The sequence below is a fragment of the Notolepis coatsorum genome (assembly GCF_963971535.1).
Source record: "Notolepis coatsorum genome assembly, chromosome: 6".
NCBI lineage: Eukaryota > Metazoa > Chordata > Actinopteri > Aulopiformes > Paralepididae > Notolepis > Notolepis coatsorum.
In genome coordinates, this window is record NC_140170.1 from 65,021,158 (window position 1) to 65,027,400 (window position 6,243).

Below are 6,243 nucleotides of genomic sequence, written 5' to 3' on the forward strand. Positions count from 1 at the left end.
CTGGAGTTCATAGTTTGATATGACCATCAGCTGGCCACGTCTGTGGTTTAAACTGTATCTCGTTTGATTGATGTTTTCACTTTAAAGGGTTTGCTCTGCCAGGAAATCTGTTTGGCAGGCCTCTCTGTTCCCCTTCACACGGTGTTATAAATCACCTCACAGCCGCGTAGAGTCGGATCCCGTCACAGATGACTTCGATTGTGGCGAGCGGGAAAAGTTATGGACGAAATAAAGAAAACATTACGTTCAAATGTTCTTTATAAACACTGTATGCCTTCAACTGAGGCGTTGACGCAAGAAGAGGTTTATTTGGTTGAATCTGACCGCTTTTACGGCCTGCGAGTGGAAGTCTTCTTCTCAGATACATCGTGACACCCATATGAGTCTAGTATGAGTACGTCTGCTCTGGAAGCTTATGAGGTCATCGTCATCGTTTCTGTAGAAAAAGGGGTTGGACTCCTTTTTCTACAGAACTGCAGCCCCCATCATTGCTCAACCTATTTCCCATCTATGTAACCTGTCCCTGCATACAGCAGAACTGCCCTCCGCTTGGAAAGCAGCCTTGGTACGGCCCCTGTTCAAAGGAGGAAACAATACTGACCCCAACTGCTACCGCCCAATTTAAATTTTACCCTGTATAGCAAAAGTGCTAGAGAGACTAGTTTGCAAACAACTCACAAGCTTTCTAGAAACCTACAACATACTTTCGGAAAACCAATCTGGCTTCCGCTCAGGGCATGGATGTGAGACTGCTACGATGAAAGTCCTCAATGATGTCCTCAATGCCCTTGACTCCAAACTCTACTGTGCTGCTGCCTTTATAGATCTGGCCAAGGCCTTTGACACTGTGGATCATGAACAGCTTTTGGAGCGGCTGAGAGACATTGGTGTCACTAATCAGTAATCACAGTGTAGCATGGTTCGAGAACTACCTCTCTGATCGCACTCAGTCAATAAAAACCGACAATCTATTAACCCAGTCCCTATCCGTCTCTAAGGGGGTCCCCCAAGGCTCCTTACTAGCTCCAATCCTCTTCTCCATCTATATAAACAACATAGGCCAGTTCGCTGGAAACTCCCTAATTCACCTCTATGCTGATGACACAGTCCTGTACACCTCTGGTCCCTCCCCGGATGCTGTCCTGAAAACTCTCCAGGAGAGCTTTCTAAAAATCCAAGCTGGTTTCTCCGCCCTTTGCCTGGTCCTAAACACCAGCAAGACCAAAGTTATGTGGTTCGGCCACAAGGGTACCTCCCAGACTGGCACCATTGTAGCCGCCGATGGCAAAAAGCTTGAACTGGTCACCTCTTATAAATACCTGGGAGTGTGGATCGACACCAAACTCTCCTTCTCTGAACACCTAACTAAACTGCAGGCCAAAGTCAAAGCAAGGCTTAGCTTTCTGTATAGGAACCGTTCCTCCTTCACTAGATCTGCTAAACTCACCCTGGTCCAGATGACTGTCCTGCCGCTATTTGATTTTAGCGATGTAATCTACCGCTTGGCCCGTAAAGGTGATCTAGAGCGCTTAGATATCCTATATCACTCCGCCATTCGCTTCGCTACCAATGCCCCCTACAGGACCCACCACTGCGAGCTATACTCCCTAGTAAACTGGCCCTCCCTGGAGATTAGACGCAACATCCACTGGCTGGAATTTGTATATAAAACACTTCTAGGCCGTAATCCCCCTTACCTTACTCGCCTAGTCCACCCTCGTCCACTCCCAAATTACCACACCCGGTCAGCCACACATATCCTGGTAAACGCCCCCCATGCCAACTCCTCACAAGGCCGTTCCTCCTTTCAGTACGCAGCAGCTGATAGCTGGAACACACTACAAAAAACCTTAAATATGGAAACGTTTATTTCAATTCGATTGTTTAAGGAAACTTTAACAAACTCTGTAGTGCACTCATGTAGATGTTTCTCCATGTGCTAACACCATGCTGCCACTATTGTTCTGTTGTCCGCCAGTTGTTGTTCAGTTCAGTTGTTGCTCTGTATGTATGTCCTGCCTTTTTAATAATGTTCCTTTGTGTTTTATTTTTATTTATTTGATTTTATCCCCCATCCCCTTTCCCCTAGGGGGCTTTTTACCCCCAAATAGGCCGTTATTGAAAATAAGCACTTGTTCTTAATTAACCTGCCTATTCAAATAAAGGTTTGATGATGATGATGATGATCGTCGATGAGGACAGTCATCATGGGTCTGCCAGTCTCTCCGTTCTGCAGTAAACAGAAAATACATTTCCTGGTATCCTGTTCCCACTTTATCCAATCAGGAGAGATAACTCCACACTGCAAAAATGGCAAAGATTTTTGACAAAAATAAGAAATAAAAACTAGTTTTAAGCAGTTTTGCATGCATTCGTTTAGTTTGACAGTTATTGATGTGGTGAAGAGTGTGCGATATCTGGGTCACAATATCACTGATGACAGGTGTGATGATGTTGATGTGTAGCGCCAGTGCTGCAGACTATGCACAGGCCAATATGCTGGCACGAAAATGTTATATGTGTACAGATCATGTGAAAATAAGCCTGTTCAGAGCCTATTGTACTCCATTTTATACCGCACACCTCTGGTGTAATTATAGCACAGCAAAAAATGAAAAAACTGCAGGTAGCATATAATGATGCATTTAGGATCCTCCTTAAGCTCCCAAGACGGACTAGTGCAAGCCATTTGTTTGTGACTACAAATGTGATGTAAAACAAAGTGATACAAGGTACTCCTCTGATTTGTGGAAACATTGGAATCGATGCCTTTATGTATTTTTTAATCTATGTTGTTGGCCTTGTTTCTTTTGTTATTGTATTCTTGTTGTTTTGTATATGTGTAATATGGACCTTGAGTCTGAAATAAAGTCTTCATCATTATGAGTTATGAGTTTGAATATGGCCACCAGTGATGTCATCGGGGACATTAAATCCTTGTGTTGTGTTAATTACAGCTCCATGAAATGCAATACCTTGTCTTATAGGGACTTCTTATCACTTCATTGAGCTGTAATTAACACAACACAAGGACTCAATGTCCCGACGACATCACTGGTGGCCATATTCAAACTAATTTACTCTCAATAACTGTCAAACTAAATTAATGTGAGGCGGTCGGGTGGCGTAGCAGAGATTGCGCTCGTCACCAATGCAAGAGGCTGCGGTCTCGACTCCTAGAGTCAGCATTGCCCTGCGGCTTGGGCCGGTCGTCATACTAACTCGTTTGGCTGAGTTAGAGGGAGGGAAGTCGTGGGTGGGAAACTGGCGTTGTGGACAGCGACGCCTACAGGTCAGGTCTGGGCGCCTGCTCAGCGAAAGGCAGGAAGTGGTGAAGGCAGCGTGACCTCCCACCAATGAGAAGCGTTACGCTTCACCAATGAGAGTCCTTGCTGCCAGGTGAGAAGAGAGCCACTGGCTGTCTCCACATGTGTCGGAGCGAGGAAGCATGTGGTGGACTTCAGGGTTCCCTTGTACCGACCAGTAGGAGGAACATGCACACAACAACCAGGTAGGGGAGGTGGGGAATTGGCATAGCGACTAAATTGGGATGGGGAGAAAAATAGAAAATCAGGCGGAGAAAAAGAGGATACAAAAAATATATAAAATAAAAAATAAAAAAAATTTGTGCAAAACCGTTGAGAGTTTTTGGATGTATGTGAGATTATGTGCAAAATAGATCAGCCTTGTTTTTTTTGGTGAAGTGCCCCTTTAACTAATTCGGGGCCAAACCCCGAGATAAGTCGGGTTAACTCACCATGCGCTGGGCACCAGACCCGAGATTTCTCGGGTTTTGGTCGTTATTTCTTTTATTCAATATTTCCCTTCATAATTCATCCATCCAGCCTGATGTTATCATTGGGAATGGGTCCGAGATCGCAAACGTCCAATACCGCCGCCTAATGCCTTGCGGCCGCTATTGCACTCCATTTGAAACGATGTGGCTTGTTGTCTGGGCCGAGCGTGCGTGCAGGGTCTAAATACTCCGGCAAGACAAGCGGTATAACTGATGCATCGACGAGGGTCACCCCCCCCCCGTTCATGTTAATGCTGGATTACTTGGAAACACGATCGCGATCGAGATAATTGGATTATTCTTTTTGCAGTACATCATAGACAAGGTAAGGACTATATGTTATCAATCTTGCGTTGATCCGATCATTCTTTCCCCTCGATCGGAGCGTGTGTCTGTAATGTACTGTGTAGCGTATTCCGTTGGTGGCGATCAAAGCATAGAAAAACTACCTCCCCCCCACCCTTTCATGCATGCATGATGAAACATAATACCGATAATATAGCGTTGATTTCAGATTGATTATTGATCCAGACGAGGAATGGCTCAATTTATAATGAAATGCAGTAAAACGCTGTTTGGCGGCGTTTCCTGGGATTACACAGAATCACTCTAAAATTATACTCATATTCACCACGGTATAAAATGGAAATGTATGGATGAAGAAATTATCTGTTTTTTGCATCTTGACCAGAAGAAACTCAATGACAATCGACTATGACTATGTTATTAGATCCATAGCTATAATATTTAATATAGTTTTAGCACTGCAAACACCGGCATTTATCCCCATTGAACAAAGTGCTGGCACACACGGCCATATGCCCACAGCGACCTCTGGCGTCCAATGAGTTAATACTGTTCGTAACAACACAATACTGTTGGCCACATGAGAGTGGTGGGCCATGGACAGCAAGAATGCAATATGACATTGACTATATTAAAAAAAAAAAAAAAACGTAAGCTATAATACATATATATATATACTATAATGTAATAATATAATATAATTGCATTCACTGTCTACAACTGCCCCATTTGCACTCTGGTTGGATGCCAAACGTATTTTCGTTGTACTGTACTTGTGCTGTATAATGACAATACATTTGAATCTAATCTAATCTATTCTAATAGACTGTCGTATCACTCTCTGGGTGCTTTGGAGAGACACATTTAGCACACAGCCCTTACTTTCGGTGTCCCTGAACGACCGTAGTGTTAATCAGTGATACTACCTCTGTCATCCTCACTACACACACCTGTTTTAAGAAATCAGCACATACAGAGGATTCTCACATATCAGTGGCGAGTGCAAAAAGAATGCACTTCATTTTGAACTTGTCCTGCCGTTAGGTTGTTAACGTCTTCCTGTGGTAAGTTGCACACTGGAGAAACTGCAGTTTGTGCAGCTCTAACGCAGACTCAGCTCTAACGCAGACTCAAGCAGGATGTGCTTCTTTGAGCTCCCATGAGAATATCCTGTGAGACTATAAAGACCACCACCCAGCCCTATTCTAAATGTCTCTAGTATATCATACTGTAAAGATCACCACCCAGCCCTATACTAAATGTCTCTAGTCTAGTCTATATCATAGTATAAAGATCACCACCCAGCCCTATACTAAATGTCTCTAGTCTAGTCTATATCATAGTATAAAGATCACCACCCAGCCCTATGCTAAATGTCTCTAGTCTAGTCTATATCATAGTATAAAGATCACCACCCAGCCCTATGCTAAATGTCTCTAGTCTATATCATACTATAAAGATCACCACCCAGCCCTATACTAAATGTCTCTAGTCTAGTCTATATCATAGTATAAAGATCACCACCCAGCCCTATGCTAAATGTCTCTAGTCTATATCATAGTATAAAGATCACCACCCAGCCCTATGCTAAATGTCTCTAGTCTATATCATACTATAAAGATCACCACCCAGCCCTATTCTAAATGTCTTTAGTCTATATCATAGTATAAAGATCACCACCCAGCCCTATTCTAAATGTCTCTAGTCTATATATCAAACTGTAATGATCACTGACCAGCCCTATTCTAAATGTCTCTAGTCTATATATCAAACTGTAATGATCACTGACCAGCCCTATTCTAAATGTCTCTAGTCTATATCACAGTATAAAGATCACTGCCCAGCCCTATAGCCTACCTAATGTATCTCTACAGTATACATAATATAAAACCACTGCCCAGCCCTAGCCTAAATGTCTATATAATCTATAATATCATAGTACAAAGACCATAAAGAAAAGTACATTAGTGCGTGCTTGGTCGCATGTTCCAGCCTGCCTGTGTGATGTGCCTGAGGGAGAATCATCCCACGCCCATAACACACACACACACACACACACACACACACACACACACACACACACACACACACACACACAAGACACACACAAGACACACACAAGACACACGCACACTTTTTGG